Here is a 12,167-nt window from a genome sequence, read left to right as displayed (position 1 = left end):
CTCTAATACATCATAGTGATTTATATTGGCCATGTGTTTCCAAATGTGAATGCTACAGACTGCATTGGCGATTGGAGGTATTGCTGCTTCTCTCGTCCGTGTCCCTACAGAGGTGTGCAATTAGGCTTTATTTTTTCTACACCAAATAGTGTTGTGCTTCATTCAAATTGACGTGTATTCGTGTACATTGCTGTGCTGTGCTGCATTCATTGCATTCAGGTGGTCAAACAAAGAATGCAAACTGGTCAATTCAAGTCTGCGCCTGACGCCGTTCGTCTCATTGTTGCTAAAGGAGAATTTAAAGTGCTCTATGTTGTATGTATATTATGACCTTTTGTATATGGAATATTATTTCAATTTAACTGATGTAACATTAACTTTTCTTTGAGGAATGGTGATTGCTGAATTGACATGTACATTTTACACCACCTTACGATAAATCTTGTCACATTATCCATTCTGACTCCGGTTTCTTTTGGTTTGTAGGGTTATGGTTCCTTTCTACTTCGAGATCTGTTGTTTGATGCCATTCAGTTCTGCATATATGAGCAGCTTCGAATTGGTTACAAACTTGTCGTACTCTCTTATATCTATTTATTTCCACGTCTGTAACAACTCATGAACAACTTGTTCAAAGCTGCAAAGCATTTCCTGATTTAATGTAAGATCGAGCATTCACAACTTGCTACATATTGTCCCTGGATGTCTTTTGTTCAGTAGGGTAAGATTTTGTGCCATGATGGGGCGATCAACATTTTGCTATCTCATATGCATCAGAATATTGCAGTGCTGATACAACCTGATGTCAATGCCTCACGCATGTGATTTGATGCTACTGTATTTTCATCAAAATGTGACTGAATTATGAATATTTTGATCATTTATTCATAGTATCCAGTGTTCCTAAAGAATTAATTGTTTGTAAACCGCTGCCCAATGTAACTGTAACTGAAATATTCAAGAAGTTTTAGTATTTATCACATTCTTTTTCACAATGCCCAGGCAAAGAGGGAGTTGAATGATCCAGAGAATGCATTAATTGGTGCTTTTGCTGGTACATACGAAATTCTCAGCCTAGCCGTGCTAACTCTCATGTTGCTTCCTAATCATCTGACTGCCCTGTCTTGGGTTCTTCTATTTCCTCTTTCTGACCAAAACACTGTTTTTTCTTTTACTTAGGTGCCATTACTGGAGCTATAACAACACCGATGTCCTGAAGACAAGATTGATGGATCAGGTGGATACCCTTTCTCACAATAAAACTTTTCACGCTGAAATCCCCATTTGTATTCTGCAGAAAAATTTGCGCAAAAAAAATCCCCATCTGTATCACTGATCATTTCCATATTGGTTGCACTTTCAGGGACAAGGAAACCAATACTCTAGAATAGTAAGCTGTGCTGAGACAATCCTGAGGGAGGAAGGCCCCAGGGCATTCATGGATATAAACAACTTCAATACTTCTAACGACAAAAAAAAACAGTATATGACCTGATGTGAACTTGAAACTTTTGGATTTGTCGTCGAATAATTTCTCAAATCTGACTTGTCGCTTCAGTTTGGTTTAAACTATGTTTTGGCCTAGCAAATGATGCACAACGGTATCTGACTTGCCGGATTGGATGATAAACTGATAATTGTGCAGACTTAGTGGTATATTAAACACAACAGTGGCAGCATAAGATTACATCTGAGATGATAAAATGGTTTGTTCTATCTATTGAAAGACTTTGAGTTAGCAACTTTGCATTCCTTGAAATAATCTTTAGAATTCAGTTCCCCTCTGTTGGAAACTGTCCTGTTTACATAGTACTCACATTCAGTACTATCTAAGTCATAGTTTTGACCTTTTGAACTCACGGTGTTCTTTTATGTAATATAGACAGTTTCTCCAAAGTATCGACCTGATAATTTTTTCTGCTTATAATATGATGCTGCCTTCTTACCTATGCACCACTTATTTTTTGGTTTCCTCATACATATTCCACCTACACTATAAAAGAAGCCCGTAATCAACTGCGGTTATAGCGTGTTTATATTTGAGCCTTCACTCCTCATGGCATCTGAAGCAAAAGAACTGCTCATCTTTTAGGTATATTATCCAGGTTGAAGACAGGCCAAAGATAATGTGAGGTGATTATGTAATGTGAAGCAGAAGCGCAGCTGGTTAGCGCTGGACTTCGCCATCTTATGGTTGCAAATGTACGTGAGGGGATTATGTAATCTGACGCAAATGCAAAGCTGTGTTGATTTGCTAGTCGAAAAATGGTTTACTTCAATGCTTTGTCCCAACCATGAGAGTGGCTTTAGAGGTCCCGCCAATTCTTGAGCTGTTGTTGAACTCTTGGACATCAGCAGGAGCTAGTAATTTTTATTTTGTAACTGTTACATTGACAAAATTATATGCATGTGCCTGAGGTAGTAATCAACAGGAGCTAGTAGCTAGTATATGTATGCATATAATCTTCTTTTGTAACCATTACACTTGGACATCGGTAGGAGCCAGTAATCTTCATATCAGCAGGAGACAGTACATGTATGCCTAGGTTTCGTTTTTATTTTTTGTGAGAGGCATATGTATGGATAGGTATTAGAAACCATGCAGCAACGGCACAAAGCATATAGCCAAGTATGAAATGCACTATTGTAGCGAAAATAATTCTATTAGGTTATGATTGTGATTTTAGTAATTAATGACAATATAGTTATTGGGACTAACATGTTTATCAATTATATGCTTTAGTAAGTCTCATGGATGAAATAAAAAAGAAGTCGTCAAAGCCGGAACAAAGAGGAATGAATTAGACTTGTTCCATGAATTTTGATGTGATCAAATGGAATGGATTTCTATATAATCTTGTAGAGCTCTTCACAAGCTTTCTATAGAGCCAAAGATCATCAAAATCGAAGTTTGGAGTGAAAAGTTATGTCCAAAATACATAACGCTGTTCTGCTGAAATTTGCCTAACTCGGTAGTGCGGTGCTCACATAAAAATTAGTCCGGTGCTACATAGGATAATCCGGTGAGTACAATAAAAAATAGTCCGGTGTTCACAGAAAATTTGAAGCGGAATCTTTTGCCTCACCGGTTGATCCGATGTTCACAAAATAAACACACCGGACTATTATTTTCAGAGAGCTCCAAAATGAAGATATGCACATAGAATAGTCTGGTGCATTTGTCCGGTGTTCAATAAGTTATCACAGGATAATTCGGTGTTCACAGATGAATCTGAATGGGTTCCAACGGCTAGTTTCTTCTGCTATACTCACCAGATGATCTGGTGTTCACAAAATGAACACACCGAACTATTATTTCCAGAGAGTATCAAAATGAACATATACAAATCCGGTGAATTTGTCTGGTGTTCAGTGAGTCATCGCAGGACAATCCGGTGTTCACAGAGGCTTGAGTGGGGTTTCAACGGCTAGTTTGTGAGAGTATACTCACCGAATGATTCAATGTTAATACTACTATTCTCACTGGATCATCCGGTGTTACGTAGAGCCGTTAGGTTAACAGCTAGTGCGTAAGTTTGAGGCTATAAATACCCCTCCACTTAGTCATTTGAGCATGTTGGAGTTCAGAGAAATTCATATACACCTGAGAAGACATCCAAGCCGCCAAAGTGCTTAAAGTAATCATCCAAGGTGATTAAGCACAAGATTAGTGAGTGATTAGTGTTTATAGGCCTAGAAAGTGAGTTGCTAGGTGATTACTACCTAGAGAGTGGATCAAGGAGTGATCCAACAGTATACCTCTTGGTACACCGGCACCTTGGAGTCTTGATAACTCGCTGGCAAGCTTGTTGACCCTCTGACTTGGTGTGGAGCAGCAGCAAGGCGATTGTGCGGGGACGCGGAGACCCTTGCTTTTGTGGCTCAAGCTCCGAAGTGATCACGGCAGCGAGAAACCGAAAGAGATGCTAGTGGTGAGACCTTGCCTTGGTGGCTTGGTGGCTCATCTGGGTGGAGGCCTTGTCTTTGTGACTTGGTGGCTCAAAGGCCGTGACCGTATGCCGCCCAGGAGCATATCCTTTGTGGAGCTCCAACGTGGACTAGGGATGACATTCATGCCATTGATACCATGGGAAAAAATTATTATGCTGAGTTTGCTCTCTCTACCTTATTTACGTTTTCGTATTTACTTACTTGCAATTTACCTTCTTAGATAGTTTGTAAGCGCTTTGATCGGTAGAGTAGAAACACTAGATAAACTTAGAGCATATTTAGATAGAAATTGATATAGGTTTGTCTTGTATTATTTTTGGAGCCAAAATAATTTTAAGTGTCCTAATTCACCCCCTCCCCTCTTAGGATGTCACCAATCCCTACAATTGGTATCAGAGTCTCGTGCTCTTGATAGGCTTAAAATCCTAGAGTTGTGACGTTTAGGGTTGAGATGGATTCCTATAGTGCACCACTTTTCGATGGCATAAATTTTCCGCGTTGGAAAATTCTAATGTCTTGTTATTTGCAAGCTAGAGGCTTAGGTGTTTGGAGAGTCACCGATGATGGGATGAAACCTTGCATCACTAACAAGGAGAGGCAATTAGATGCATTGGCAAAGAGTATCTGTCGGAGGATTAACTCCTGTCGCAGGGATCCCGAGAGACCCCTTTTTAGAGATTCGGCCGGGGGGATGATCCTGAATAAGTTCGTCGGAGAAATGAATGAGAGTAAACGCAACGGCCGGTGGTGGGGGTGATGACCTAGTGCAGAAAGAAGTAAATGCACCAGAAACTTAGACAGGTTCGGGCCGCACGGGGGCGTAATACCCTACTCCTGTGTGGATGTAATAACTGTCCTGAGGAAGTCCCTCAAAGATGTTGTTGGTTACAAGAATGTTTGTCTAACCAAGAGCTTGAGGCTCCTTGTTCTTGGGCAGGGACTATGCCTCGAGTTGGTCTATGGTTCGATTCTTGCGGTCTCTTGCTCGATTGCTTGTTCGCTTGATGGGTTGTTGGGTTCTTGGGTTGTTTCTTCTCTGTCTGTCTCAGGGCCTCCTTCCTTCTTGTGTGTGCTGACTTTTTTATGCACTCGCCGGCTGAGGCATGCCCCGAACGGGAAGGAGGGGGCACAAGTTCCAAGATGCCACGACTGGGAAAGGCGTCATCATTTCTTCTGGGCGAGGTGACCGGGGGGTGGGAAACGCGGCGCACGCCCGGTCACCTGTCACCATAAACGCCCTAGCAACGGGCGCCGTAGAGAGGGCCCACCGGGCAGCCACAGAGCAACCCGGCGTGCCCGCCCTGTCTTGTTCTTCTGCCACGGCAGGGCGGCAGACGGAATGCCTTGATCCTGGCGACGTTATCCCGAGACACATCGGGTGATACGGGACGGGACCCGTGCAATTAATGGCCCCACGCCTCTCTGCCAAAATGTGGCAGGAACTGACACTGCGGTGGGAGCAGTTGGGGATGTCAGGCCGCGCATACTCATTAAATGCAGCCTCAGACCTCTGACTGATTGACACCTCATCGGCGGGCCCCTCGGGGGCCTTTCTGGGTCGTCGGGGCACCGAGCGCTTGGGGGTACTGTTCACCTCCCCGAGCACTCTCTCCCGGGAATGCCTATCCTTGTCCTCGGGGCACCGGATGCTCGGGGGTGCAGTTTACCTCCCCGAGTACTCTCTCCCGAGCACTCTTGCGCGAACCTTCGGGGAACCGAGCGCTCGGGGGCTGCCACGTGCAGCCCCGCGCACTCTCTCCCGAGCACTCTTGCACAGATCTTTCGGGGAACTGAGAGCTCGGGGGTTGAGGGTGCTCAAGGGTGACCGGGCACCTCCCCGAGCACTTTCTTCCCGGTACTTAGACTCTGCGGATCATCGGGGAACTGGGGTTCTCGGGGACCAGGGACTGTGGCCCCGAGCACCTTCTCCCGGAACTTGGACTTTTCTCGCCCCACAGGAGGGACCTCGCGGGATGGTGACACGTGGCGGACTGCTGGCCTGGCCTCGGGACTCAGGGACCCCCGGTTCCTGATACACCGACAATATCCTTTTATCATCGATATGTGTTGATGCATTCAATCATGTTTATTCTCTCACCAATGCACATGATGTTTGGAATAGTCTCATTGAAATAAATGAAGGCACAAAGGATGTGCGCAATGAGAAATATCATGTGCTTGTTACCAAGCTTAATGATATCAAGCAACTACCCCATGAAAGTGCTAATGACATGTACTCACATTTGAATATTCTTGTCAATGAGATCAATGGGTTAGGTTTGACGTAAATTGAAGATGATCAAGTGGTGAGAAGAATACTTCAAGCTCTTATTCCAAAGTACAAGTTGATCGTCTCCATCATCTACGACAACAATGACATCAAGAAGATGACTCCAAGTCAAATGCTCGGCAAAATCATCGCCCATGAGATGACAATGAATATGGAGGTGGAAGCTCATACCTCATCCGACATCAAGAACCTTGCTCTCACAAGCAAGCAAGCTCAATGTCAACACATGAAGGCAAGGATGAGGAGACAAGAGTAAGAGTCAAGCTCAAGCGAAGATGATGGAGATCAAGATGAAGAGAGCTATGAAGAAGATGAGCAAAGCACCTCAAGCGATGAAGAGATGGATCCCGAAGTTGCCAAGCTCATCTTACAAGTGGAGAAGAACATCAAGAAGATTAATACCAAGATTGATCACCCAATCTCCATAAAGGACTTGGTTAAAATAAGTGATCATATCAAAAAGGAGAAGAAGAAGACCAAGAACAAGAGGAGACAAGGGGAAGAGCCAAGACATTCGCAAGCATATGAAGATGGGTGAGTAATGATGAAGATTCAAACTCAAGTGATGAGAGCATCACCATCCATTCCTCCAAGAGAAGCTCTTTCTCAAGGTCATCATCACACAAGTCATCTCGCAAACCATCTCACAAGTGCCTTATGGCCAAAGGTATGGATAGAGATGCAAGTGATGATGAATCCGATGAGGATTCTCCTTCCTATGATGAACTCCTTCATTTGATCAATGAGCAATAAAGGGCTCTTAAGAAATAATCAAAAGAGCTTAAGAAATTCAATGCACTTAATGACATTCATGCTACATTTATTTCTAATTATGAACAATTATTGTGCAAATTCAATTTGCTAAATAAAGAGCATGAAGAGCTTAAAGCTAAATTTGAATGCATTAAATCTTAAACTAAGGTCACTTTGAAGCAATCTACCTCTTTTTTCAATTACAATCATAAGGTAGATACTTCTACTTCTTGTGATGATTTATATGTTTTATCTAGCTCACCCCTTTGCAATGAGATTTGTGTTGAGAATATTGTTGTAGAACAATCTAATGAACACATTGCACAAGAAAATGATAAGCTCAAGCAAGAAGTGGAGAAGCTCAAGGAGGACTTGGCGAGATTGAAGGGCAAAGGACATGTCCAGCCTCCTCAAGATAACCATGCTTTCATGGTGAAGAAGCTTGCGGAGGGGTCAACCATGACATGCTTCAAATGCTATCAAGAAGGCCACAAGTCCTTCCAATGCAAGCAAGTGAAGAAGGAGACCAAGGAGAAGAAGAAGATGGAAAACCTCTCCAACAAGACCTCTAACCTCTACACCAAGCCCAACTATAAGAACAAGATCAAGAGCAACCACTACAAGCTCAAGAAGAAGAAAAATTGCAAGGTGGTTACACACATGGTTGGGAAGAAGAATCGGAGATGGAACCAACCCATTTGGGTGCCCAAGGAAGTCATCACCAATATGAAGGGGCTCCAATCGGTTTGGGTTCCAAAGAAGACTTGAAGCCCAAGGTGGCTATAGAGATTTGGACGTTTGGCTTACCAGATGAAGTGAAGATTCAAGCAAAGAAGCCAAGTGTACAAGATGAGTGTATTGATGAATATCATAATTATCACATACCCAAATCCCCATCCAAAGGTAAAAAGAGTTAAATGAGCTAAATGCAAAAATCTCTTAATTATTGTCTTTTTACCTCATCTAGGGTTGCATGTGTTTATTTCAAGTTATTGCAATGCCTAGTGTAGGTTTTCATATAGTAGGTTGCTTGTGTTTATCTCTAACCCATGAGCAACCTACATGGTTCATTAGTTGTAGTTTATTTACATGGCACTTGTCTTTCATTTGGTATCTTTTACGTGACATGATCCAATGTATAGGATAAGTCCCCATTGTTATCAATAACAAGTGCATATATCTCACAAGTATTCAATACTTGTATGCACACATTTAGGGGGAGTATATCCTATAGGTTGTGATTTTGAGACTAGCATGTGTTGCAAGTTGTATCTCTTATAGTCTCATGGAGCAATCAACATGTCCCTAGAGATATGCAATGCTTAAATACTTCAATTGGTATCACTGTGAAATCTTTGTTCATTTAAGCTATCTCCATGCATAATATAGCTTAAACTTCCTATCTTGACATATTGTCTAGTTGTGCATATGTTTCTTTCTCATCATATGTATGCACACATATAGGGGAGTTTAGACTATATTATGTGAGTTTCATGAATTATGATCAATGTGCTTTCATAGCTTTCAATTGGTATCATTACAATTGGTATCATATTTTTTGATCATGATTTGTGAAGCTCTCTCCCAAGTGCTCTAATGTTTTTCCTTTTAAGTTCAACATGTGCATACAGTCCTTTTTGGAAGATTATTGACAAAGAGGGAGAAGTTTGACCACCAAAGCAAGGAATGTGAGATGAACAATGAAGAGAGACTGTAGCAAGTGCAAGATACATGAAGTTAACAAAGGGGATAAGCTCTTGCTTAGGTCAAATCAAGGGAGAAAGTGGCAATGGAGAAACGGGGAGCCAAAACATAAGAGGAATAAGTGGTAATAATATGCATCCAAGCAATGTGGTAAGACTATGTGCTCATTAATGATCTTTACATTTGGAATCATTTGTTATTTGCCACTTGCTTTGGTTGTCTTGTCATCAATCACCAAAAGGGGGGAGATTGTAGTGAAAATAGTCCTATTAGGCTATGATTGTGATTTTGGTGATTAATACCAATTTATCATTGGGACTAACATGTTTATCAAGTATATGCTTTAGTAGGTCTCATGAATACAACAAAAGAGAAATCGCTAAAGCCAGAACGAAGAGAGGAATGAATTAGACTTGTTCCATGAATTTTTATGTGCTAAAATGGAATAGATTTCTATATAATCTTGTAGAGCTCTTCACAAGCTTTCCATTGAGCCAAAGATCATCAAAATCGGAGTTCGGAGCAAAAAGTTATGCCCAAAATACATAACACTCTTCTGCTGAAATTTGCCTGACTGGATAGTCCGGTGCTCACAGAAAAATTAGTCCGGTGCTATATAGGATAATCTAGTGAGTAGAATGAAAAATAGTCCGGCGTTCACAAAAAATTTGAAGCAGAATCTTTTGCCTCACCGGATGATCCGGTGTTCACAAAATGAACACACCGGACTATTATTTCCAGAGAGCTCCAAAATGAAGATGTGCATTTGTCCGGTGTTCAATAAGTTATCACAGGATAATCCGGTGTTCACAGAGGCTTTAATGGGGTTCCAACAACTAGTTTGTGAGAGTGTACTCACCAGATGATCCAGTGTTAGTACTACTGTCTCAGTGGATCATCCGGTGTTATGTAGAGCCATTGGGTTAACGGCTAGTGCGCAAGGCTATAAATACCCCTCCACTTAGTCATTTGAGTGTGCTGGAGTTCAGAGAAGTTCATATACACCTGAGAAGACATCCAAGCCACCAAAGTGCTTAAAGTGATCATCCAAAGCGATTAAGCAGAAGATTAGTGAGTGATTAGTACTTATAGGCCTAGAGAGTGAGTTGCTAGGTGATTGCTACCTAGAGAGTGGATCAAAGTGTGATCCAACAGTGTACCTCTTGGTACGCCGGCACCTTGGAGTCTTGGTGACTCGCCGACAAGCTTGTTGACCCTCCGACTTGGTGTGGAGCGGTGGCAAGGTGATTGTGCAGGGACGTGGAGACTCTTGCCTTTATGGCTCAAGCTCCGGAGTGATCACGACGGTGAGGAACTGGAAGAGAGGCTAGTGATGATACATTGCCTTGGTGGCTCATCTGGGTGGAGGCCTTGTCTTTGTGACTTGTTGGCTCAAAGGCTATGACCGGGTGCCGACCGGGAGCATATCCTTTGTGGAGCTCCAATGTGGACTAGGGGTGTCATTCATGTCATCGATACTAGGAAAAAAAATCCTTATGCCGAGTTTGCTCTCTCTACCTTATTTACGTTTCCGCATTTACTTACTTGCACTTTACCTTCTTAGATAGGTTGCAAGCGCTTGATCGGTAGAGTAGACACACTAGATAAACCTAGAGCATATTTAGATAGAAATTGATATAGGTTTATCTTGTATTATTTTTAGAGCCAAAATTGTTTTAAGTGTCCTAATTCACCCCCCTCTTAGGATGTCACCGATCTCTACAACTATGCATTCAACAGGTACAGGTACAGGTGTTCGCGTGTTTTGCATCCGGTGGGAGTCGTTACGAATTGTTCAGATAAATTTGTAGGTTTGATTTGCCTCTCAAACATGGTGTGGTGATCTGACATTCCACTTTCGAGGTAGAACATCATGTCTACGGTCATTACTTTAGTAAACAACCTTACCGAAGTATTGACACATCAGAGTAGCATAACAAAAGCAATGTAGTGAGACCATAGACAGAAGTCACCATCACTTAAAGTCACTTCATAGATGAAATACCATTAAGTTTATTTAACATGGTTCTGGAAGATATAAGTTCCATGCCTCAAGGGCAGATCGAAGTTCCCATCCTAGCCTATCCCTTAATCTTCTGGTTGGACTTAGAATTCCTTGAATATCTACGTCTCATATGGAACTCCTTCTCCAGGGTTTTTAATTTATGGCTCGACGCTATCTTCATAGTTGTCATGGTATTGAGGGTAGTTTAAGTCTACATCTTACCCCTCTATGTATCAAGGAGATAGCAAGTATGAGTACTAACGTAATCAGCAAATCCCATAATAGCAAGCACACACACAAAAGATTAGTCAAGGGGTTCACAGTGTTATCACTGTATTCTCAAGAGCTATCCAAGGTAACCAATACATTTTGCAGGAGTGTGGTTAGAAAGGTCAAGTTTTAAGGTGAGACTACTGGTTGAACCACCACAAAGTAGAACCAAGCAGTAGTTCTCTTTCATGTCATGAGCATAGCTTCTTAACCTAGAAGCAGGGAGTGATAGTCACATTCTAGACTCTAGCCAGAGGTGCATTATTGTACCCACACAACAACAAATGATCTATACAACTCACATTCTGAGATGTGCCTGACATGATCAATGCCAACATGACCTTTGTCACACTATCGGTAGGTTACTCTAGGACTGGACTGGTGGAATCAATACCAAGGCAGATCAATCACCATACCCTCTCATCCCTCAAAGACAGAGGGAGTAAGTCCACTGACCGCCAACCCACGAATGGCTTGCGTATATTTAATAAGCGGCAATATATAACTATAACTCCACATGGAGCCCCACCGTGAAGCTGGTCTCTTGAAGTGTTTACCGATAGGTGGTACTTAGTTAAGCTCAACTCAGTCAGATCTGTGATTAATGTGCAATTATGGTGCAAGGTGATCAACACAGGGGGTTGATTACTTAATCACAAATCGAGATACAAGTGAGGCATTCAGGGCAAGCAAGACAAGCATTGCCTCGCTAGCACTCATTCCGTATTTGAAGATCTCATGTTTCACAGTCATTAGTCAGTTCAACCAATTTCAGATTGATCGTGCATGTGATTACTTTTTAGTACTGGATTTTCAAAACTCACGCAATATAGCTGATCAAGATGAGCAAGGATTGGGACTTGCCTGGAACAACAAAGCTCTCAGAGTGCTGGAAATAAGACGAGGTCTGATACTCTAAGGCTTGTCTGATGCCTGGAAATCTAATTAAAGGATTCAATAAGATGATGTTCACTTAAGATATTCCATAAGGAACTAGTGTTCACATCTTAATGTCACACTCCTGAAACCTCTAACAAGTCATATACTGACTCTAGAAGGCTCCCTAGGTCTTTATGGAATTTGGTATTATTTTTAGAACTCAAGTTGGAAAAAATGCAATTAACAATTTTTTCCTATTTTCTAAACATTTATTAATGTTTAGAAAATTGATTCCATAATTTTAATCAGCTTCAA

General features: G+C 41.8%; 1 long non-coding RNA gene across 1 annotated transcript; it reads left to right on the top strand.

The window, feature by feature from the left end:
* The first annotated feature begins 624 nt into the window (after positions 1-624).
* On the top strand, positions 625-2,500 carry LOC133899565 (uncharacterized). Its single transcript, XR_009906374.1, has 3 exons — positions 625-1,054; positions 1,180-1,237; positions 1,364-2,500. It is a non-coding gene; the product is annotated as an uncharacterized LOC133899565 (long non-coding RNA).
* Positions 2,501-12,167: the final 9,667 nt, after the last annotated feature.

The sequence above is a fragment of the Phragmites australis genome, chromosome 2 (genome assembly GCF_958298935.1).
Source record: "Phragmites australis chromosome 2, lpPhrAust1.1, whole genome shotgun sequence".
Taxonomy (NCBI): Eukaryota; Viridiplantae; Streptophyta; class Magnoliopsida; order Poales; family Poaceae; genus Phragmites; species Phragmites australis.
Note: the sequence above shows the minus strand (reverse complement) of the source record. Positions and strands in the feature narration are given on the sequence as shown.